The 25,521-nt window shown below is 45.6% G+C and overlaps 1 pseudogene across 1 annotated transcript in view; it reads left to right on the top strand.

The window, feature by feature from the left end:
- The first annotated feature begins 16,917 nt into the window (after positions 1-16,917).
- The window catches only part of LOC143633031 (polygalacturonase 1 beta-like protein 3), a 35,556-nt pseudogene continuing 26,952 nt past the window's right edge, over positions 16,918-25,521 (top strand). The window contains exons 1-5 of the transcript XR_013153614.1: positions 16,918-17,063; positions 17,327-17,351; positions 17,649-17,705; positions 17,874-17,939; positions 18,115-18,222. The product of XR_013153614.1 is annotated as a polygalacturonase 1 beta-like protein 3 (transcript). The remainder of the gene's footprint in view (positions 17,064-17,326; positions 17,352-17,648; positions 17,706-17,873; positions 17,940-18,114; positions 18,223-25,521) is intronic.

Below are 25,521 nucleotides of genomic sequence, written 5' to 3'. Positions count from 1 at the left end.
TAATCACACCCGAGGAAAGTAGATCTGCTACCAGTGAGTAGATCCACGTTTCTTCATTGGCGCCATCCACTGTTACAAACGGCAATCAGATCTCATCCAGATCTAAAAAATTCAATCACCATGGTTTCTGGAGTTCGTAACGTTGATCAAGCTCTGGAGGATATTGAACGTGAGGGTGTTAACGACGGACAGCAGGTTCTGAGGGTTCCGCGTGATTATACGCGTACCACCAGCAACCGTCCCTTCGTCACAACCCCTCACGGCCAGACTGAAACTCCTCCAGACGATCACACGTTACAAAATATGGCCGGCGCGAAGCTGAAGGGACCAATGGGTCCAGAAGATGAAGCAGACGATCCGAATGAATGGCTCATAAATGAGCAGCGGCGTCTGATGGAAAAGTACACTGAAATGATCAAACAGAAGAAGCTAGCCGACCAAACACAAAGGCAAGCGATGGAGAAGCAGCCCACAAAAAGGCCGCGCGCGCCGGAAGAAGGGCATTCTGTTCACACTGCGCACACAGAGTTCAGTGATGAAGAGGTGCATAGCATGAGAAAGACAAGGGATACTCATGCAGGAGGCTCGCAGCTTCGCGCGCCTGTGAACATGGCGCCAGGAGCCAGAGCAGATCCGGATCTGCACATGCCATACAGCCCACCGGTCAGAGGGCAAGTGGACGTAACCACACCCTACAGACCAGCCATCCTGGTAAAACACTCAAAGTTTACTGCGCGCATCGCGCAGGCTCCCATCCAGCACAAGACCAAGATGCCAAGTGGTCTGGGGAAATATGATGGCACGACAGATCCAGATGACTTTTTGCAAGGTTTCTATAACACGGGAAACCTAGAGAGCTGGACGATGCCAACATGGTGTCATATGTTTGCCCGCTGCCTCACGGGCGCAGCGCGAGTATGGTTCGAGAGCTTGCCGACAGGGCAAATTGATGGGTTCGAGGAACTATTAGAAAAGTTCCAGGCCCACTTCGTACAGCAGCGCAGGCACACGCGCGATCCTGATGACATCATACACTGCATCCGCAGGAATGATGAAACGATTGAAGATTACATCACTCGTTTCAATCAGGAGTCCCTGGCAATCGGGGGCATAACTGAGCAGCTCCTGCGCGTGGCCTTTATACAAGGCGCGCGCAGTGATCAGTTACGACGAGCTCTCGTAAGCAAAGATGGTATGCCCACCACGTGGGCCAAGTTAATGGAGGCATCGCGAGTTTTCGCGAGAAATGAGAAACAGATTGCCCAAGATAGGGCAAGAGAAAGAGCGCATCAGGCTGAATCACCGCGCAGCAAAGAGAAGAGGGCCAAACAGAACTCTGTATGGTCCAGGTTGCAGCCAACAAGTTTTTCTTCCGCGGAAAAACAAGCGCAACCAAGCTCACCCCAGCCCCAAAAGGATGCTCGTAAACACGGGGAGGGTGACAAGAGGGAGGGCGGCAGAGATCCTAGCAGACCTCTGCCAAGAATATGGACTCCCCTCACTAAAACACCTTCACAGGTGTTAAGTACTGAGAATGTCCAATTCAAGCCTCCCAAGCAACTACACTACAAGGGGCCGCAAAACAGTGGTAAATATTGTGAATTTCACAGGTCCCCGGGCCACAACACCGACGCATGCCATCATTTAAAGGATGCGATCGAGAAGGATGTAAAGTCTGGCAGGCTGGCTCACTTGGTAAAAAACCAAAGAATAGAAGATGAGCAACCGGAGGGAGCCTCTGCCAGCAAGAAGTACAAAAGAATCTGTGTGGCTGAGGGGGGACGACAAGGGCAGACGTCAAGAAAGAGAAGCGCGCAAATTCACGGAGATTGGCGCGAGCAGCAAGTCATCTTCCCAAGAATCAGGGGAGGCCCTTCAATAAGCAGTCCTCTCGTTATTACCACACACATTGCTCATTACGAAGTGTCAAAGGTCCTGGTGGACACTGGAAGCGAATCTGACATTATGTATGAGCAGTGTTTCAGAAAGTTAGACCCGGCAGACCAAGCTCGGCTCGAAATTGTGAACGCACCAATCTGTGGTGTCTCAAATGAAATCATACATCCCCTAGGCCAGATTCAATTTGAACTAACTATGGGGGATGATGAGCACAAGCGAGCCGAAGTTGTCAACTTCTTGGTCTTGCCCACCACGTCATGCCACAATATGATCCTGGGTAGGGGAACGATTGCCCAATTTAATGCTGTACCGTCGCCAGCGCACGGCGCATTGGGGATCCCTACACCAACAGGCGTAGCATTTGTTTACCGCGATCATTTGTGCGCAGTGACAAGCACGCCGCGGGAAGGGAGAATGAAACTTACAATGGCTGACAATGCGCCAGAGAAGTGGATTTTAAACCCAAAATTCCCAGAGCAAACGGTCACAATTGGCGCTACCATTTCAGACGAAACGAGATTGAGAATGAAAAAGTTGCTCACAAAATACACGTCGGTTTTCGCGTGGCAACACTCCGATATGACGGGAGTACCGCGAGACTTGGCGCAACATTCTCTTAACACGTTCAAGTCGGTGGAGCCAATTGCTCAGAAGAAGAGAATCATGGGGGATGAAAAGGCGAAGGCCATGAATGAGCAAGTTGAGGACCTGTTGCGCGCAAACATTATCCGCCCGATCCGATACCAGACGTGGGTAGCCAATCCTGTGATGGTAAAGAAAAGCAACGGGTCATGGAGGATGTGTATTGACTTCAAGGACCTCAACAAAGCATGTCCGAAAGACTGTTACCCACTACCAAACATCGACGCAAAGGTGGACTCCGTGGCGCCATTCAAACTCAAATGTTTCTTGGATGCCTACAAAGGCTATCACCAGATTCAAATGGCACCACAGGATGAAGACAAGACGGCCTTCAGAACCGACAAGGGTGTTTTTTGTTACACAAAAATGCCCTTTGGTTTAAAGAATGCGGGCGCCACCTATCAGAGACTTATGGATTCTGTTTTCAATGAACAAATCGGAAGGAATCTAGAAGTCTACGTTGATGATTTGGTGATCAAGAGCAGGGAGGAGAGACAAATGCTCAACGACATCGAGGAAACTCTTCAGCGCCTAACGGAAGTTAACATGAAGCTCAACCCGAGCAAATGTACTTTCGGCGCGGAAGAGGGGAAATTTCTTGGTGTAATGGTCACTAAGGATGGTTTCAAGGTGAATCCTGAGAAGGTGGAAGCCATCCTTGACATGCCTTCACCAGCCACCATGAAAGAGGTTCAGAAGCTGAATGGTAGATTGGTGTCAATCAACAGGTTCCTAGCTAACCACGCCAGCAAATCTACTCCATTCGTTAACACCTTGAGGAACTGTTTGAAGAAGAGCCAATTCAAGTGGACGCCTGAGGCTGAGCAAGCTTTCACTGAGATAAAAGAATGTCTCATTAAATTGCCAGCGCTCACAGCTCCACTTCCTGGCGAGACCCTTACATTGTACCTGTCAGCTGGAGACCGCGCGATCGGCGCAGTATTATTGGTGGATCGCAAGGGGATACAAACGCCGATATACTATGTGAGTCGGGTGCTCACAGACCCTGAGACGCGCTATTCCATCATGGAAAAGTTAGTTTTGTCGCTAACACACGCGTCGCGCAAGCTCCATAGATACTTCAATGGTCATCCTATTGAAGTACTGACTGGTTACAACATCCAGCAAGTCTTGCGACGTCCCGCGCTCTCCGGAAGGCTGACAAAGTGGGCGCTGGAATTAGGTGAACACACGATCACTTATAAGCCCCGTCCAGCAATAAAGGGTCAAGTTTTGGCGGATTTCATCACGGAAATCCCAGAGGGAAAGATTGAAGAAGCTCAGCGCGAGGTAGACCCTCCGCGACCAAATGATGAAGAAGATGTTTGGAGGCTATTCACTGATGGAGCCTCCAACAGCGAAGGGTCTGGCGCAGGTCTCAAACTGGTGGACCCTGATAATCATGAATATACTTATGCTATCAGGTTGGACTTCAAGAGTACCAACAATGAGGCTGAGTATGAAGCCCTGCTGGCTGGTCTGCGCATCGCGCGCAAGTTTGGGGTTAAAAGACTAGAGGCGCATGTTGATTCTTACTTGGTAGCTGCTCAGGTCAACGGCCTATATGACGCCAAGGAGAACACAATGCCTCTGTATCTAGAGCAGGCAAAAAAGCTCGTTGAGCAGTTTGACTTCTTCAGAATCATACACATCTCGCGAAGCGAAAACAAGTCCGCAGACGCGTTGAGTAAAATGGCATCAACTAATTTTGATCACTTTGGCAAAGATGTCAGGGTGGAAATAATGAGCAGCCCGTCAGTGCAAACGCAATCGGTCCTGGTAATTCATACAACTCCTTCATCCTGGATAACTCCAATAATGGAATTCCTGAAAGAGGGGAAGTTACCGGATGATCGCGCACAGGCGAGAAAGATAAGACACAAGGCGCAGAACTATGAACTACTTGATGGTACAGTGTATCGGCGCTCTTATCTTGGACCGCTCATGAAATGCCTGGATGCGGAAGAAGCAAGCTATGTGATTAGGGAGATTCATGAAGGAATCTGTGGAATTCACGCTGGTCCGCGCATGGTGGTTACCAAGGCGATGAGCTCGGGCTACTATTGGCCAGGCATGTACTTGGATGCGCTAAAAGAAATCCAAAAATGCAAGGCATGTCAGAGCTACGCGCCAAACACCATGCGTCCAAAAAACAACTTGATTCCAGTCACCTCAGCATGGCCTTTCCACAAATGGGCCATTGATATTGTGGGGCCCCTGCCGCAAGCGCAAGGGCGAGTGAAATTTTTGGTAGTGGCGATAGACTATTTCACAAAATGGGTTGAAGCCAAGCCACTAGCAAAAATCACAGCTGTGGCGATGAAGCAATTTATCTGGAGCCACATCATTTGTCGTTTTGGCCTTCCTCTGGAAATTGTGAGCGACAATGGCAAACAATTCACTGACAGGAAGATATCAAGCTGGCTCAAAGAATTGCACATCAACCAAATCTTCACGTCCGTCTACCATCCTCAAGGGAATGGCCAAGTGGAGCGCGCGAATAAAAGTTTGCTAAATGGGCTGAAGAAAAGATTGGAGGGAGAATCCCATTCTTGGGTCGAAGAGTTACCTAATGTCCTGTGGGCGCACAGGACATTAAGCAAAACTAGCAATGGCGAATCCCCGTTCAGCCTAACCTATGGGACAGAGGCTATGATCCCAGCGGAAATTGGATGCCCATCCCATAGGGTACTCATGATGGGCAAAACTGATAACGACCGCGAAAGAAGGTTGGACCTTAACTTGCTTGAAGGGCGCAGAGAAGCGGCTATCATTAATGAAGCCAGATACAAGAAAAAGCTGGAAAAATATTATAATCAGCGCGTTAAAGAGTGCCACTTCAAGAAAAATGATTTTGTCCTTCGAAACAATGAAGCTAGTCGCGCAATACCCCCAGGAAAAATGTCCCCCAATTGGGAGGGACCTTATCAAATTTCAGAAGATCTGGGGAAAGGCGCGTACGCTTTAAAAGATTTGAACGGAAAAAAGATACCGCGCGCGTGGAACGCGGCACAACTTAGAAAATGCTTCATGTAAAAAGTTCAAATTTGTAATCAAGGCTTTTAAGCCATCATTAATGATGATTCGCGCTATCTTTCAATATTTGTCGCGCTATCTTTCAATATTGGTTCTCTTACCTTTGCATACATGTTTCACACTTCCTTTATTAAATTGGAACAATATGACAACACTATATTGACTTCAAAACAAAATAAAGCGAAGTAAAACATACATGCGCGAGCCTTAGCTCAAACGCGTTAACGAGTCTTAACTCTAAAACGTCAGGGCCTTAGCCCAAAATTACGAGCCTTAGCTCAAACACGTTAATGAGTCTTAACTCTAAAATCGTCAGGGCCTTAGCCCAAAACAAAGAGCCTTAGCTCAAAACACTCACATACATCCATCTTACACCCCGCGCAGCCTGATCATAAAAATCCTTAAGGCAAACTACATGCCATATCATGTTAAGGTCTCAGGTCGAGGCCGCGCGCGGAACCATAGTGGATATCTGAGTAACACAAGCTGACATGTAATGGCTAAACTCATACTTCCATACCGCGTGACAACAACGCGCGAAAAAGAAATAACGAAAAATTAGCGCGCATGTCAGCATGAGCAACATACTGCGAGAACCACAAACAAAATAGAACAGAGGTTAAGTGAATAATTTCCTTACAACCTTGTTCTTATTTTAACGTTCAAGCATATCTTATATCTATACAACCAAACATGAAGAGATGAATGGAAATGCGCAAGATACGAAAAGGAGAGAACAAGTTTCATTTCATTGGATCGAAATTTACAAGTATGATGAGTTACAAATTACAAGTATAAAAAATACATATACAAAATTTGATGAAGGGCTTCTCAAGTCTCCACGTCGACGTCAGCCGCTTCATCACCCTCATCATCTCCCGCAGCATCTGGCGCGGTCTGCTCCTCATCCCCGAACTGACCATAGTCGAGTTCTTCCTCCTCATTGGAGTCTTCGATCACAACGGTGTCACGAGCAGATTCTTTCGCCGCGCCAGAGCCGCTGGCAGGGGCAACATCCCCCGCGCCACCATCATCGCCGCTAGCCCTCTCGCAATCATCAAGCAACTTCTTTAGCGCGCCGAGGTCGGGCTGGTCAGCAAGCGCAGCTATCTGCAAATCATTAGAAAAGTAATGAGTACAAAACACTTAGAAAAGTTAGTAAAGTAAAACTCATTAAGATCAAGGTACCTGCATAAGGATGGGGATGGGAGTATTCATATACTTTTCCCCCACCGCGGCCATGTCCGCTCAGGACGCATCGAACTTGTAAGGGTACTCGGATGGGTTCTTCCTCAACATGCCATACTCATACCCATCCGTAAACCCTTCAGCTCGGCCCACCAAACGCGCGGCGGCATTGCAGTCCATCACAAGGGCTTGAAACTCGGCGGAATATTTCATCGCCAAAGCGCAGCGAGCCATGCCCTGTGACACCAGCCATTGGCGATCCTGCGCGAGGCCAGCAACAGACGTCTCGAGGGCAGGAACCTGAGAGTTTAATAACTCAACAGTTTCCTTAGCCTTTTTTAGTTCCTCCTTGTCAGACGCTGCTGCCGCCAAAATTTTTTCTTTCTCCGCCTGCGCAGCACCAAGTGCTTCCTGGCTGGACGCCGCCGTGGCCAAGGCCTCATCTCTATCGGCCTGCGCGGCCGCCAAATCCCTTTTAAGGCGCGCAACCTCGCTCTCCAACGATGATTTCTCAGTAATACTCTGGATGATAGCTTGGTCACGCGCCTCGGCCTGCTGTTCCAAGACACGCACTCTGCGCGCGTACTTGGCAACTTCGGCCTCCGCCAATTGCTGCTTCTCCCGTGCAGCCTGGAGCTCATGCCCGCGCTTGATGTATGCGGTGTTGGCACTTGCTCGGTTTTCACTGAGCTCCGCCTGGAGTTTCTCAGCTCGCGCGCGAGCATCAGACAGGTTCCAGGCGGCCACCTTAGCCTCTCGCTGGGCTTCCACAAGAGCGTCGCGTACTTTAACATAATCACGACGAAGCTCTTGGGAAGCAGCGAAAAAAGCCGACCCAGCGAAAACATGGTCGTTCAGCAAGTCCGCGCGAGTGCGCTCCTCTTGATACCTCCTTTCAGTAGGAGGCACGGCATGAGCCCAGAAGTCCTCGCATACGCCCATGGATTGAAAGGAACTTTCTTCATTAATATTCCATCTCGGGCGGTAAACGTGGTCACCTTCCTGCAAAAACACAAGAAAAGTTCTAAGTCATAAAACATACTTATATGGAGATACGCGCAGCGGACTAACAAATCAATACATGCCTGCGGGGATGAAGCAGGAAAGTCTGCGCCAGCCCCACCGGATGTCTGCGCTGCAAACACTTGCGGCATCGCAGGGCTGGCGCGATCTCCCAAGGAGTCTTCAACTTGAACCCCCTCGTCCCCCTCATCTTCTTCAACAGGCCTCTTCTCCTGCGACCTGAAAGGCTCCAAGTTAGCCTCGCGGGGAGGGCTTCGCGCGGGAGGAGGCGAAGGAGGTCTCGACGCCGCAAGTTCGGCGCGCAGTAAGGTTTCCTGCTCCTTGGTTATCCCAACAAGGGGAGACTCAGCACTAGCAGGAGCAGGACCAGAACCAGCGGCGCCGGCAGCTGCGCCAGGAGTATCATCAGCAACTGTTGTACCAGCTACAACTCCTATGAACAAATAAACAAGGAATGGTTTATGACTAAGTCCAAAAGGAAAAATTCAGAAGACAAATGTGCAACACTTACCTTGGCGCAACTCTGTTCGCGCGTCGAACATCGCCATAAAATTCATTCTACCCTTTTCAGAGGGTAGAACAGGGGACTTCGATGGAGTCCCCGGCGCAGCCGTAGCACCTTGTGGCGCCTGCGGCTGATCTGTTACCGTCGCCGGCTCTGCAATCATTCAAATAACCAACGGTTTAATAATAACTCAGTCAGATGAAGATAAGCAAAGTATACCTGTTGCAGGCGCGGCGCGGCTTCTCTCTTCAGCAGCGCGAACGGAGGAGGCGACGGCACCATACCTCAAGTGGACAGGAGGCCTGCCCACTTTCACAGGGAGGGAAGATAAAGAGACCTTGGTGGTAAACACCTGGGTTTCCTTTGGTCCCTTTGTTTGAGCATGGGGATGAGCGACAGGGGTGTCATCTTTCCTTTGTTTCTTACTGGCCCCTGCGCCAGATCTCCCCTTAGCTTTGCGCTTTAGTAGAGGCACCTCCTCTTCCTCCTCCTCCTCTTCCGCGAGCTCTAGCTCGTAGTTTTCAAGCGCATCTACAAAAACAAGCGACAGAACTGTTAATAAACTTGGGTATTCTAAAGGAATGAGCAGGAGTGCGAAGGCTTACCAGGCGCGTCACCGTCAAAGTCAAAATCCAGATCCACTGGGATGAACATGTCATCGAAGCGATCCGGGAAACCAACCTCCCCAACGCCAAGTTCGACGGAGCCGCCCTCCACATGTTCATCATAAGCGGCAAGGATGTAATCCTTGGTGACTGCGCAAAGACAAGTTAAATGATATCAGCAAAAGAACGATGTTCGCGCAACAAAAAAAAAAAAAAAAAAAAAAACACTTACACAACCCGTCGACTTGGATAACGGGCTCAAGCGCGCTGTCGGCCCAGAGCCTGCTCATGCCGACCCCAACCAGCGCCTCCTCGCAAATTTTCTTCGCGGGGGATGGTTCGGCGGTCAGCTTTTTAACCCATGCGCCAGTTGGGTTCTTGAGGACATCCTCATCCGCAGGCGCAGAAGTGATAGAGCGCATGGTCATACGGATGGGGATCACACCGGCCTTAATGTAAAAAAACCTCTCAGACCAGTCATGAAGGCTCTTGAATGAAGCAGTGGAGCACTTCACCTTCTGACTGCGAGGAATAAAAGAGATCCAATTGTCTTGGATCTTGGCCTTATAAAAATATTGAAAGCGCCGAGGAGTGGGTTCCTCGCGCTGGGATTTGCACATGAACTCAAAGTGAGTCACGCGCACGAGTCCAAACGGATGGACTTGGGATATGTGAATCCCATAGAACTTCAACAGTGCACCCACAAACCTTGTCATCGGGAGACGAAGGTTGCAGTGGGTGAAAAAGTGGCTATATAGGGATATATAGCCGGCAGGCGGGTCCGCCGCCGTTTGCCCGGACCTAGGCAACATGCAGCCAAACAGGGTGGGAAAGCCCTGAGAGGCGATGAGGTTGTCGAGATCGGCCTGCTTCAATTTGCAGGGGATTTCATTCCACCTTTTGGTGGCCTTGGTCCTCCCTACTTCCTCCGATGTGGTTTCAACAACCTTCTTCCCCTTTCCTTTTTGCTTCAATGTCGACATCACCACAGATTTCACACGGCGTCTTCGAGAGGCAACGGAGGTGATTGAAGGGCTAGACGAGTATGAACTATCAGACATACAACTGTAATAGCCGATAATCGAGGATTACAATCGATGTAAACACTCAAATCAGAATTTGAAAGCAGAAATTTGAATTTTAGAAACAATGAAGATGAAGATAAAAATTTCCTAAGGGCCTGCTTTTATAGGACCAGGAGAGAGAAAAGTGGCAGCTGATCGGATTCCACGCGCCCCCACTCGCAGGGGCAACCCAACGAAGGCGCGACACGTGTCCCTAACAGCTGTGTGAGGGGACAAAAAGATGTAACCGACCTGCCACGGAACAGACACGCGCCCTCACTCGCAGGTACAAACCAATGCGAGTGCGACACGTGTTCAAGACAGCTGTGAGGGGACGTGAAAGGCAACTGTAGCACCTCGAGCACACGAAACGTCTGACACGTTTACGGCGCACGTCATCACCAACCAACCACGTGTTTGGACCTTTCGTTTTCAACCAAATGGATAGAACTTCGCGCGACGATGGAAACAACCAAGAAAACGACAAAACCCCCTACAAAAGGACAATTCAGTGAGTCTAATATCTATCTTACCGCGCTCGCGCGAGATAAGACACACATTAGACTGGGGGGGCTTGAAGAGGTATGTACCCGCCTCAACACCAAGCAAGGCGGGTCAACCCACAAGATAAAGACATTATGAAGGCACAAAGCCAAAACCCAGGCGCATGGCGCATACAAAACATGCTCAGGCATCATATGCTCGCGCATCACATATGCGCGCGGCGCATATCGCATGCTCTTGTACATCACATATGCTCGCGCGTCACATATGCGCGTGGCACACCAGCGCGCGGCGCATATCACACGCTCGTGCATATCACACCTGCGCATGAAATATCTGCGCGTGAGAATAAAAAGAAGACTTCGCGCATCCTCAGGATGGGCGCATATCACACGTGCACATAATCAACCTCGTCCTTATCCAAATCAGGGTTAGGGCAACCTTGATTGTGCACGTCAGACAATCTTCTAGAAGGCATCTTTTTAAGGAGTAAGAATATGCTGATGTTGACAGCTGCCAAATGAAAGGTCGACAACTCAGCATGACACATGTGCTACCACATGATTACAACCAACGAGAAAGCGCCAGGTGTCCTAGAGGACACATGGCGCAGTGCGGTTGGAGGAGGCCAACGAGGCTGAGCCCAACCAGTGGAAACCCTAGCACTATAAATACAGCATCAACTCCACTTTGATGACACATTCATTCACACTCAATCATTGACAGTTACAAGCAGTGATATCACATTCAATCATATTGAATTATATTCACTCACAGTCAGTTACAGAAAAACACACAGTCACATCATCAAGGGTATTCAGCGATTCAGCAATACTCTTGAGATTGACTTACCTACAAACATTATTATCTTCTCCAAAAGATACTGATTCTCACGCCGGAGGGTTACCCCAAAGAGGACCCCTCTGTCCCTTTCTGAGGGGTAAGTAACGGCGCTGTTCATTTTGTAGGTGGAAGAACTCGGATCCAGAAGAACCATCGGTGAAATAGTTTAATCACACCCGAGGAAAGTAGATCTGCTACCAGTGAGTAGATCCACGTTTCTTCAGCATGCGTCGGTGTTGTGGCCCGGGGACCTGTGAAATTCACAATATTTACCACTGTTTTGCGGCCCCTTGTAGTGTAGTTGCTTGGGAGGCTTGAATTGGACATTCTCAGTACTTAACACCTGTGAAGGTGTTTTAGTGAGGGGAGTCCATATTCTTGGCAGAGGTCTGCTAGGATCTCTACCGCCCTCCCTCTTGTCACCCTCCCCGTGTTTACGAGCATCCTTTTGGGGCTGGGGTGAGCTTGGTTGCGCTTGTTTTTCCGCGGAAGAAAAACTTGTTGGCTGCAACCTGGACCATACAGAGTTCTGTTTGGCCCTCTTCTCTTTGCTGCGCGGTGATTCAGCCTGATGCGCTCTTTCTCTTGCCCTATCTTGGGCAATCTGTTTCTCATTTCTCGCGAAAACTCGCGATGCCTCCATTAACTTGGCCCACGTGGTGGGCATACCATCTTTGCTTACGAGAGCTCGTCGTAACTGATCACTGCGCGCGCCTTGTATAAAGGCCACGCGCAGGAGCTGCTCAGTTATGCCCCCGATTGCCAGGGACTCCTGATTGAAACGAGTGATGTAATCTTCAATCGTTTCATCATTCCTGCGGATGCAGTGCATGATGTCATCAGGATCGCGCGTGTGCCTGCGCTGCTGTACGAAGTGGGCCTGGAACTTTTCTAATAGTTCCTCGAACCCATCAATTTGCCCTGTCGGCAAGCTCTCGAACCATACTCGCGCTGCGCCCGTGAGGCAGCGGGCAAACATATGACACCATGTTGGCATCGTCCAGCTCTCTAGGTTTCCCGTGTTATAGAAACCTTGCAAAAAGTCATCTGGATCTGTCGTGCCATCATATTTCCCCAGACCACTTGGCATCTTGGTCTTGTGCTGGATGGGAGACTGCGCGATGCGCGCAGTAAACTTTGAGTGTTTTACCAGGATGGCTGGTCTGTAGGGTGTGGTTACGTCCACTTGCCCTCTGACTGGTGGGCTGTATGGCATGTGCAGATCCGGATCTGCTCTGGCTCCTGGCGCCATGTTCACAGGCGCGCGAAGCTGCGAGCCTCCTGCATGAGTATCCCTTGTCTTTCTCATGCTATGCACCTCTTCATCACTGAACTCTGTGTGCGCAGTGTGAACAGAATGCCCTTCTTCCGGCGCGCGCGGCCTTTTTGTGGGCTGCTTCTCCATCGCTTGCCTTTGTGTTTGGTCGGCTAGCTTCTTCTGTTTGATCATTTCAGTGTACTTTTCCATCAGACGCCGCTGCTCATTTATGAGCCATTCATTCGGATCGTCTGCTTCATCTTCTGGACCCATTGGTCCCTTCAGCTTCGCGCCGGCCATATTTTGTAACGTGTGATCGTCTGGAGGAGTTTCAGTCTGGCCGTGAGGGGTTGTGACGAAGGGACGGTTGCTGGTGGTACGCGTATAATCACGCGGAACCCTCAGAACCTGCTGTCCGTCGTTAACACCCTCACGTTCAATATCCTCCAGAGCTTGATCAACGTTACGAACTCCAGAAACCATGGTGATTGAATTTTTTAGATCTGGATGAGATCTGATTGCCGTTTGTAACAGTGGATGGCGCCAATGAAGAAACGTGGATCTACTCACTGGTAGCAGATCTACTTTCCTCGGGTGTGATTAAACTATTTCACCGATGGTTCTTCTGGATCCGAGTTCTTCCACCTACAAAATGAACAGCGCCGTTACTTACCCCTCAGAAAGGGACAGAGGGGTCCTCTTTGGGGTAACCCTCCGGCGTGAGAATCAGTATCTTTTGGAGAAGATAATAATGTTTGTAGGTAAGTCAATCTCAAGAGTATTGCTGAATCGCTGAATACCCTTGATGATGTGACTGTGTGTTTTTCTGTAACTGACTGTGAGTGAATATAATTCAATATGATTGAATGTGATATCACTGCTTGTAACTGTCAATGATTGAGTGTGAATGAATGTGTCATCAAAGTGGAGTTGATGCTGTATTTATAGTGCTAGGGTTTCCACTGGTTGGGCTCAGCCTCGTTGGCCTCCTCCAACCGCACTGCGCCATGTGTCCTCTGGGACACCTGGCGCTTTCTCGTTGGTTGTAATCATGTGGTAGCACATGTGTCATGCTGAGTTGTCGACCTTTCATTTGGCAGCTGTCAACATCAGCATATTCTTACTCCTTAAAAAGATGCCTTCTAGAAGATTGTCTGACGTGCACAATCAAGGTTGCCCTAACCCTGATTTGGATAAGGACGAGGTTGATTATGTGCACGTGTGATATGCGCCCATCCTGAGGATGCGCGAAGTCTTCTTTTTATTCTCACGCGCAGATATTTCATGCGCAGGTGTGATATGCACGAGCGTGTGATATGCGCCGCGCGCTGGTGTGCCACGCGCATATGTGACGCGCGAGCATATGTGATGTACAAGAGCATGCGATATGCGCCGCGCGCATATGTGATGCGCGAGCATATGATGCCTGAGCATGTTTTGTATGCGCCATGCGCCTGGGTTTTGGCTTTGTGCCTTCATAATGTCTTTATCTTGTGGGTTGACCCGCCTTGCTTGGTGTTGAGGCGGGTACATACCTCTTCACATTCAATATTTTATACTTCATATTTCATATTTGTTTACTTTAACATTCATATTTTCCTTTATATTTTAAACTTATAATAAAAGCTAAATTATTTGTAACGCTATCTGATTTTTAAAACAGGCTCTATAGGTATGTTTGACAATGAGCTTTTAGGGGCTTCAAGCTTCAAGCTTTTAATAAAAAGGTCATACATAACAAAAAACCTTGTTTGGTTCATGGGCTTGAAGCTTTTATATTAAGAGAAAAAGCTCTTTTTTACAATTAAATTTACAATTTTGGTACTTGAACTTTCATCAACTTTTGTTAATTTATATAATAGTTATATATTTTACCCTTTTTCAAAACTAACTACCCCCATGACTCTTTAAAAGTCCATAACTTTTTCACACGTTAATATTTTTTTTAAACACATTACATCATAAAAAAGAGCATTTTATTCTCTTTAATCTGAGTATGATATTTATATACTTCTTTACCGGTTATGATTGGCAACAAGTCGAGTCAGACGAGCTCGGGTCATGTGTAAGACCAAATTAGGGTTGGAACGAGTCGATAAAAAAGGGTTAATTTAGTTCGGTTCGTGTCGGTACGGTTTTGGGTCGAAAGGGGTCAGGTCAGAATATGTTTCAGATTAAAACGGTGTCGGGTCGGAAAGGGTTTCAAATCAAAAGAGGTTGGTTTAAAAAACTATATATTTGAAATTACTGTATATTTTAGCTTTGTTTCTTGATTTTCGTCACGATTACACGCTTGTTGCCTTTGCACGAAGTACACGTCTGCATTCAGGTTAAGCGTGCACTAATATCAAGTAAATCACGTACCGACACTGATTATGCGGTTGATCTCAGGTTGCGCGCGCACTCCGCCGCACCGCGCTGGCACCCAATTAGTTTTATTAAAAGCTCCAGCTACTCAGCCAAATACCTAAATATATCTAAAAAGCTTCAACTACTCTGCTAAACACCTAAATATATCTAAAAAGCTACAGCTAATAGCTACCAGCTTCTAGATACCAGCTTCCACCAAACATACCCTACATGTTAATAAGTAAGATAATTGATTCAACAATAATCAATACATACATAATCATAATTTTAAAATAACATACATTTTAATGTATAAAATAATTTGTAATAAGAGTTGGTAATTTATTTTATTTTATATTCTGTCCAGTTAGAGAATTTATAGGTTTTAGTATTTAAAAATTAATTTTCTAATTTAAAGAAAGTAGAATTTGTCATCGAAATTATATATTAAAAGTAAAAGAAAAGGAAAAGAGGCCCACTATGGCACTATTGCTATAAGATATACGTAAACTCTGTGTCTTTGCCTCGCTGGAACGCAGCAGGCACGAGCAGTATACCTAACATAATTACACGTTACGCCAATACTTTCTTTCACTCCATTACATAACATATGTGTTTGATATCTTTCTCATACTCGAATGGGACCCCCTTATTTAATTTTTGGTTGCATATTATATTTAGTGGTAGTTATTAAACAAAATTAAGTACATTCGAAAAATAACTTTACATGTTTCCTTATGTTTCCGTGGCTAGATGTCAAGAAACACAAACGATGTTTTTAGTGAAATATATACCGTCTTTTAACGAAAACTAAAAACAAGTAACTTATAACTATTTCGATCGGAAATCTAAACTAATTTTCGTGAAATATATGTTTTTGTTAAAAACTCTTTAAAACTCCAAACAATGAACCGAACTCTTCTTTTCCTTGTTCGTCTTGTAGTTTTCTTGATTCATATCATTGAACCTATAAATGTTATATATTTTTTAGGATCGCTAGTAGAACCGAACTCGTCCGGTTCACTCGCTTAAGTGTTATTCTTATCTTTTAGCTATCGCTTTGTCAAATGAGTTTCATAGCCCTTTTTCATACTTTTAACATTTTTGGGGTGTAACACGCTACCATGCTTTCTCGTAATTTCATGTCCATTGTTTACAAACCGATTCAAAATAATGTCATGCATGTTAATAACATTTCTTTCACATCTTACTATTCTAATAAATAATTACTCCTATATGCCACTTGTCAACCTCTTATCAACTCTCACAATTTTTAACCAATTTTTATAAAATGGTATCTCTTTCGGGTTAACCTGCCCCAATAATACTAACTAGATCCATTTTTATTATTCTTTCAATATTTTCATTCAACACCAAAAGAGATGTCAAACCCTAATTCCCGTTCAACCCAACCGCCGCCTACGATACCGCCATCGCCACCTACGATACCGCCATCGCCACCTCCGTCTCCTACTTTCAGTTGTTCAATCCATGTATTTTCTCTGCCGCCATCACCACCTATGATGCCGCCGTCTCCTACCGTCATCGCCACCGCCGTTGCCTACCGTCATCGCCATTGCCGTCTTCTACAATATTGCCGGTACGTTTGGATTTGGAATTGGAGTCTCGATTGGAATGTTGATGGGATCTATGCAGTTAATGCGGTAAAATATCGGTTAGCAGACAAGGGCTGCTATTTGAGATATAGGCTATCGCAGTGGGATAGTGGTGACAAAGCGATAATTTTAATATCATGCATCAATCATAAGCAATGAAATCTTTCTCCGAGTCCACATCAACCAAGGAATCGTTGGTAGACGAAAGAGTGAGAACATGATTTTTATAGGGTTTGGATAAAAAAAACTGGTTATAAATAAATAAAAGATCAAATTTGAAGTTTGAGCTATTTTGGTATTTTCTTAATTTAGCCTAAATATACCAACCTTGAAAATCGATGCTATACCGCTATCTAGGAATAAAAGTTCGGTCAAATAGCGGGCAATGACGCCGCTAATAGCGGTTCCGCTATTCTGCACTGCTATTGGCACCCCTATTTTGCAAAGGTCCGCTAACCGTTATCCCACTGCTATTGACTACTTAGGATGGGATATTATTTCTTCATCTACTTCCAGCCTACTCCTGTTGAGGTAATCGTAATCGTTGTTGTTGTTGTTGTTGTTGTTATTATTATTATTCGAGTTTGCTTTCTGCTTACATTTTTTTTAACTGATGCTATTTATTGGGTAGAAGAGCTTCGTAAACCTAAACCATGGCTTTTAAGGGCTTTACATCGTAGTCTTAGAGGAAGGTTGTTATAATAACATTTTGCTACAAAGTTTTGTAGGCCATTTTACATATTTTTTTTATAATATCAAGAACGTTTGAATATTTCATGTTTGTTTGATTACAGGTTTTGGTGGGAAGGCTTTTGGAAGGTATCCTATGAATCTTTTCATAGTCTTGAATCTCATATGTTTTTAATATATATAGAAACATATTTATTGTTGACTTAATAATATAAATCTACGAAAATAAAAACTTGTTGAAGATCATGAATTTTGGCTCTCTGATGAGTTTTGTGCAATATGGACATCTTTTGAACTCAATGTCTCGTGCGAGTCCTTATCATTGAACCGAGCAATGAACATTATATATGATAAAAATAATAATGGTTCTTCTTTGGTTTTGTGAATGTAATACAATGAGCTTATACATGGTGTTTTTCTGTGCAGATTGGCAATGATCTTTTGCAATTTGTTGGGCCACTGATTTTGAACAAGCTGTTATTGGTAAGTTAGATAGCTTGTGTTTTTGAAACAGTGTATCTAAATTATTAGCTGATGTAAATTGAGTTAGGTTTTTTTGAATCTCTGTATCTAAATTATTAGCTACTGTAATTTCATTTCATATCTTTAACTAGCTCCCCTAATTTCTGTTCTAACTGTTTATACTTTCAGGCTATGCAAGGACGTGATCTAGCTCAGATTGGTTACATCTATGCATTCTTAATTTTTGTTGGAGTGGTACAAGTTCTATAACTTTCTATATGTATTAGAGTCATTATTTTCCAATTAAAATATCAAAAAAATAATTTGGGAAGGTGTTGCATTTTAATTCTGACATACCCTTCTTCTGTTATCATTATTTATAAATGCTATCTTTCTTGCTTTTTTGTTTGAATCTGTGATTTCTTTCAAGATTGCTGCAGTTTTCCGGAAGACACTAAGGCTAACTAATGAGAGTCGCAAAAAGATTGCATCTGGGAAGATTACCAACTTGATGACAACCGATTCTGAATCCCTCCAGGCATGTTTCAGTAACATTTGTGTCCTATTGAGTCGTATATTTTGAAACAAATAAACACTTTTTGTCCAATATTTAAAGTTTCCCCTTGCGGTATGTTTTGCGATGACCATAAACAAAACCGAGGTTAATAATTATCTAGGGTTGGTTTGTACTTGAAAGAACTCGTGTTTTCACATGGACAGCTATACGTCGTCTTGTCAAGAGTTACAAGCAGGTTTGGGCTCAAGATTCTGATTCTTTATAAACAAAGTAATATGACCAATACAACCACAAATGTCGAGTACAAGGAAATTTTTTCTTATTTGTAGACTACTTGCGTAATGTTTGTTTTGTAATTCCTGTAATTGTAATGAAAGTTGTAATTGTATTAAAAATATATGATAATTGTGTTATTGATTGTATTTTGTTTAACGTTTAAATATTGTAATTTTCATTAATTCCCCATGTAATACACGGGTCTCAAACTAGTTGTTCATAATATGTTAGCTTCATCAGATTTTCTAATTTTATCATTTTTAGTCCCTATACTTCTATAAATACGTTTTTTAAGCTAAAATAAGCGATTTTAAGGGTTCTAAGAGTTGTTTGATGAGTTTGAATGTTATGAGGATATACAATAAGTTAAAAAAAATGAAATACTAATGAATGCAATATTTAATTAATACGAAAGATCTGAATAACATTCCCGAGTCGGGTAAACATAAACAAATACAAATACGAAAAATCCGAGATGTTACACTGCAGATCTTAGAAGTGGATGAGTCAAGTCTGTACTAAGAAGAGTTCGCGCAGACGTTTTAATGAAACGTTTTCAAAAGTACAAACAGTCTGCAGATGGCAATGTCTGCGCGTTATAAACAAAAGAACCCGCACAGACTTTTTTTTTTTAAGAAAAACAAACAACACCTTAGTTATGAAATGATAGAATTAAATGGAATGAGGTGGTAGCTTGTAACTGGTAAGTTTTAAGTGTTCAATAAATCATGTTCCCTCGTAATTATAAAATGGGAATGGTTTGTATTTTTCTTTCTTTTTTTTCTTTTTTTAAGTTATAAAATAGCATATATGAAGAATCTAACAATTTAAGGGGGTGTTTAGGATTCCTTATTTTACCTCCTTATAACTTTTTATTAAGTTAATAAGTTACACCATTGTAACTTATAAAACTTTTCCTCTCATAATATAAGCAATCCCAAACACCTTATTACTTTTTAAAAAGTTAATAAGTTATAAGTTGGTGAAAATAAGCAATCCCAAACACCCCCTAAATCATGCATCTATATTGATTGTAATGGTCCATAAAATACGTTCTACTTTGTACTATAAAATATTTTTAAAATATTTTAGAGCATTTTAAATAAGATGTTTTTTAGGATATAACACCAATTTGAAAAGAGTGACGGGATGGACATCCGTCCAAGGATAACCTTAGATGGATTTTGTGAGCAGGGGAGGAGAGTATTATTGGTTGTGAGAGGAATGAGGGCCAATCTGTTTAAGTAATGATGTTTTTAAAACTTTCCATTTTAGAAACTCATAGTAATCAAGTTAAACATCATCATCTAATTTCATAATTATTATGATTCCTTAGTATTAGATCGTCACCAAATGTGTGGTTTTGGTGTCATTCGTGGGTGATGCAGAAGAGGGATGGGGGGATGAAGGCGGATTTGAGAGGAAGAAAAGGCATCCTAGTGAGATAAATAATGTTTGGTTGGATGTTAAATGGTAACATCCGTATTTTGAGATAAATAAATAAAAGAGAAGTTTATTATTAACTGTGTGGTGTTAGTTTAATTGTGTGCGTGTTTATGTTTGGATAATGTTTGGTTGGAAAAGGGAGTGGGTGGTGGGGCCCTTGGACCCCTATATATATACCCTGAAGAGGTATGTACCCGCCTCAACACCAAGCAAGGCGGGTCAACCCACAAGATAAAGACATTATGAAGGCACAAAGCCAAAACCCAGGCGCATGGCGCATACAAAACATGCTCAGGCATCATATGCTCGCGCATCACATATGCGCGCGGCGCATATCGCATGCTCTTGTACATCACATATGCTCGCGCGTCACATATGCGCGTGGCACACCAGCGCGCGGCGCATATCACACGCTCGTGCATATCACACCTGCGCATGAAATATCTGCGCGTGAGAATAAAAAGAAGACTTCGCGCATCCTCAGGATGGGCGCATATCACACGTGCACATAATCAACCTCGTCCTTATCCAAATCAGGGTTAGGGCAACCTTGATTGTGCACGTCAGACAATCTTCTAGAAGGCATCTTTTTAAGGAGTAAGAATATGCTGATGTTGACAGCTGCCAAATGAAAGGTCGACAACTCAGCATGACACATGTGCTACCACATGATTACAACCAACGAGAAAGCGCCAGGTGTCCCAGAGGACACATGGCGCAGTGCGGTTGGAGGAGGCCAACGAGGCTGAGCCCAACCAGTGGAAACCCTAGCACTATAAATACAGCATCAACTCCACTTTGATGACACATTCATTCACACTCAATCATTGACAGTTACAAGCAGTGATATCACATTCAATCATATTGAATTATATTCACTCACAGTCAGTTACAGAAAAACACACAGTCACATCATCAAGGGTATTCAGCGATTCAGCAATACTCTTGAGATTGACTTACCTACAAACATTATTATCTTCTCCAAAAGATACTGATTCTCACGCCGGAGGGTTACCCCAAAGAGGACCCCTCTGTCCCTTTCTGAGGGGTAAGTAACGGCGCTGTTCATTTTGTAGGTGGAAGAACTCGGATCCAGAAGAACCATCGGTGAAATAGTTTAATCACACCCGAGGAAAGTAGATCTGCTACCAGTGAGTAGATCCACGTTTCTTCATTGGCGCCATCCACTGTTACAAACGGCAATCAGATCTCATCCAGATCTAAAAAATTCAATCACCATGGTTTCTGGAGTTCGTAACGTTGATCAAGCTCTGGAGGATATTGAACGTGAGGGTGTTAACGACGGACAGCAGGTTCTGAGGGTTCCGCGTGATTATACGCGTACCACCAGCAACCGTCCCTTCGTCACAACCCCTCACGGCCAGACTGAAACTCCTCCAGACGATCACACGTTACAAAATATGGCCGGCGCGAAGCTGAAGGGACCAATGGGTCCAGAAGATGAAGCAGACGATCCGAATGAATGGCTCATAAATGAGCAGCGGCGTCTGATGGAAAAGTACACTGAAATGATCAAACAGAAGAAGCTAGCCGACCAAACACAAAGGCAAGCGATGGAGAAGCAGCCCACAAAAAGGCCGCGCGCGCCGGAAGAAGGGCATTCTGTTCACACTGCGCACACAGAGTTCAGTGATGAAGAGGTGCATAGCATGAGAAAGACAAGGGATACTCATGCAGGAGGCTCGCAGCTTCGCGCGCCTGTGAACATGGCGCCAGGAGCCAGAGCAGATCCGGATCTGCACATGCCATACAGCCCACCGGTCAGAGGGCAAGTGGACGTAACCACACCCTACAGACCAGCCATCCTGGTAAAACACTCAAAGTTTACTGCGCGCATCGCGCAGGCTCCCATCCAGCACAAGACCAAGATGCCAAGTGGTCTGGGGAAATATGATGGCACGACAGATCCAGATGACTTTTTGCAAGGTTTCTATAACACGGGAAACCTAGAGAGCTGGACGATGCCAACATGGTGTCATATGTTTGCCCGCTGCCTCACGGGCGCAGCGCGAGTATGGTTCGAGAGCTTGCCGACAGGGCAAATTGATGGGTTCGAGGAACTATTAGAAAAGTTCCAGGCCCACTTCGTACAGCAGCGCAGGCACACGCGCGATCCTGATGACATCATGCACTGCATCCGCAGGAATGATGAAACGATTGAAGATTACATCACTCGTTTCAATCAGGAGTCCCTGGTAATCGGGGGCATAACTGAGCAGCTCCTGCGCGTGGCCTTTATACAAGGCGCGCGCAGTGATCAGTTACGACGAGCTCTCGTAAGCAAAGATGGTATGCCCACCACGTGGGCCAAGTTAATGGAGGCATCGCGAGTTTTCGCGAGAAATGAGAAACAGATTGCCCAAGATAGGGCAAGAGAAAGAGCGCATCAGGCTGAATCACCGCGCAGCAAAGAGAAGAGGGCCAAACAGAACTCTGTATGGTCCAGGTTGCAGCCAACAAGTTTTTCTTCCGCGGAAAAACAAGCGCAACCAAGCTCACCCCAGCCCCAAAAGGATGCTCGTAAACACGGGGAGGGTGACAAGAGGGAGGGCGGCAGAGATCCTAGCAGACCTCTGCCAAGAATATGGACTCCCCTCACTAAAACACCTTCACAGGTGTTAAGTACTGAGAATGTCCAATTCAAGCCTCCCAAGCAACTACACTACAAGGGGCCGCAAAACAGTGGTAAATATTGTGAATTTCACAGGTCCCCGGGCCACAACACCGACGCATGCCATCATTTAAAGGATGCGATCGAGAAGGATGTAAAGTCTGGCAGGCTGGCTCACTTGGTAAAAAACCAAAGAATAGAAGATGAGCAACCGGAGGGAGCCTCTGCCAGCAAGAAGTACAAAAGAATCTGTGTGGCTGAGGGGGGACGACAAGGGCAGACGTCAAGAAAGAGAAGCGCGCAAATTCACGGAGATTGGCGCGAGCAGCAAGTCATCTTCCCAAGAATCAGGGGAGGCCCTTCAATAAGCAGTCCTCTCGTTATTACCACACACATTGCTCATTACGAAGTGTCAAAGGTCCTGGTGGACACTGGAAGCGAATCTGACATTATGTATGAGCAGTGTTTCAGAAAGTTAGACCCGGCAGACCAAGCTCGGCTCGAAATTGTGAACGCACCAATCTGTGGTGTCTCAAATGAAATCATACATCCCCTAGGCCAGATTCAATTTGAACTAACTATGGGGGATGATGAGCACAAGCGAGCCGAAGTTGTCAACTTCTTGGTCTTGCCCACCACGTCATGCCACAATATGATCCTGGGTAGGGGAACGATTGCCCAATTTAATGCTGTACCGTCGCCAGCGCACGGCGCATTGGGGATCCCTACACCAACAGGCGTAGCATTTGTTTACCGCGATCATTTGTGCGCAGTGACAAGCACGCCGCGGGAAGGGAGAATGAAACTTACAATGGCTGACAATGCGCCAGAGAAGTGGATTTTAAACCCAAAATTCCCAGAGCAAACGGTCACAATTGGCGCTACCATTTCAGACGAAACGAGATTGAGAATGAAAAAGTTGCTCACAAAATACACGTCGGTTTTCGCGTGGCAACACTCCGATATGACGGGAGTACCGCGAGACTTGGCGCAACATTCTCTTAACACGTTCAAGTCGGTGGAGCCAATTGCTCAGAAGAAGAGAATCATGGGGGATGAAAAGGCGAAGGCCATGAATGAGCAAGTTGAGGACCTGTTGCGCGCAAACATTATCCGCCCGATCCGATACCAGACGTGGGTAGCCAATCCTGTGATGGTAAAGAAAAGCAACGGGTCATGGAGGATGTGTATTGACTTCAAGGACCTCAACAAAGCATGTCCGAAAGACTGTTACCCACTACCAAACATCGACGCAAAGGTGGACTCCGTGGCGCCATTCAAACTCAAATGTTTCTTGGATGCCTACAAAGGCTATCACCAGATTCAAATGGCACCACAGGATGAAGACAAGACGGCCTTCAGAACCGACAAGGGTGTTTTTTGTTACACAAAAATGCCCTTTGGTTTAAAGAATGCGGGCGCCACCTATCAGAGACTTATGGATTCTGTTTTCAATGAACAAATCGGAAGGAATCTAGAAGTCTACGTTGATGATTTGGTGATCAAGAGCAGGGAGGAGAGACAAATGCTCAACGACATCGAGGAAACTCTTCAGCGCCTAACGGAAGTTAACATGAAGCTCAACCCGAGCAAATGTACTTTCGGCGCGGAAGAGGGGAAATTTCTTGGTGTAATGGTCACTAAGGATGGTTTCAAGGTGAATCCTGAGAAGGTGGAAGCCATCCTTGACATGCCTTCACCAGCCACCATGAAAGAGGTTCAGAAGCTGAATGGTAGATTGGTGTCAATCAACAGGTTCCTAGCTAACCACGCCAGCAAATCTACTCCATTCGTTAACACCTTGAGGAACTGTTTGAAGAAGAGCCAATTCAAGTGGACGCCTGAGGCTGAGCAAGCTTTCACTGAGATAAAAGAATGTCTCATTAAATTGCCAGCGCTCACAGCTCCACTTCCTGGCGAGACCCTTACATTGTACCTGTCAGCTGGAGACCGCGCGATCGGCGCAGTATTATTGGTGGATCGCAAGGGGATACAAACGCCGATATACTATGTGAGTCGGGTGCTCACAGACCCTGAGACGCGCTATTCCATCATGGAAAAGTTAGTTTTGTCGCTAACACACGCGTCGCGCAAGCTCCATAGATACTTCAATGGTCATCCTATTGAAGTACTGACTGGTTACAACATCCAGCAAGTCTTGCGACGTCCCGCGCTCTCCGGAAGGCTGACAAAGTGGGCGCTGGAATTAGGTGAACACACGATCACTTATAAGCCCCGTCCAGCAATAAAGGGTCAAGTTTTGGCGGATTTCATCACGGAAATCCCAGAGGGAAAGATTGAAGAAGCTCAGCGCGAGGTAGACCCTCCGCGACCAAATGATGAAGAAGATGTTTGGAGGCTATTCACTGATGGAGCCTCCAACAGCGAAGGGTCTGGCGCAGGTCTCAAACTGGTGGACCCTGATAATCATGAATATACTTATGCTATCAGGTTGGACTTCAAGAGTACCAACAATGAGGCTGAGTATGAAGCCCTGCTGGCTGGTCTGCGCATCGCGCGCAAGTTTGGGGTTAAAAGACTAGAGGCGCATGTTGATTCTTACTTGGTAGCTGCTCAGGTCAACGACCTATATGACGCCAAGGAGAACACAATGCCTCTGTATCTAGAGCAGGCAAAAAAGCTCGTTGAGCAGTTTGACTTCTTCAGAATCATACACATCTCGCGAAGCGAAAACAAGTCCGCAGACGCGTTGAGTAAAATGGCATCAACTAATTTTGATCACTTTGGCAAAGATGTCAGGGTGGAAATAATGAGCAGCCCGTCAGTGCAAACGCAATCGGTCCTGGTAATTCATACAACTCCTTCATCCTGGATAACTCCAATAATGGAATTCCTGAAAGAGGGGAAGTTACCGGATGATCGCGCACAGGCGAGAAAGATAAGACACAAGGCGCAGAACTATGAACTACTTGATGGTACAGTGTATCGGCGCTCTTATCTTGGAC

The sequence above is a fragment of the Bidens hawaiensis genome, unplaced genomic scaffold (assembly GCF_021521415.1).
Source record: "Bidens hawaiensis isolate Kalapana, Puna unplaced genomic scaffold, B.hawaiensis_p1.1 tig00006604_1, whole genome shotgun sequence".
NCBI lineage: Eukaryota > Viridiplantae > Streptophyta > Magnoliopsida > Asterales > Asteraceae > Bidens > Bidens hawaiensis.
The sequence above is the reverse complement of the archived record's forward strand: the minus strand, read 5'-3'. Positions and strand labels throughout refer to the sequence as shown.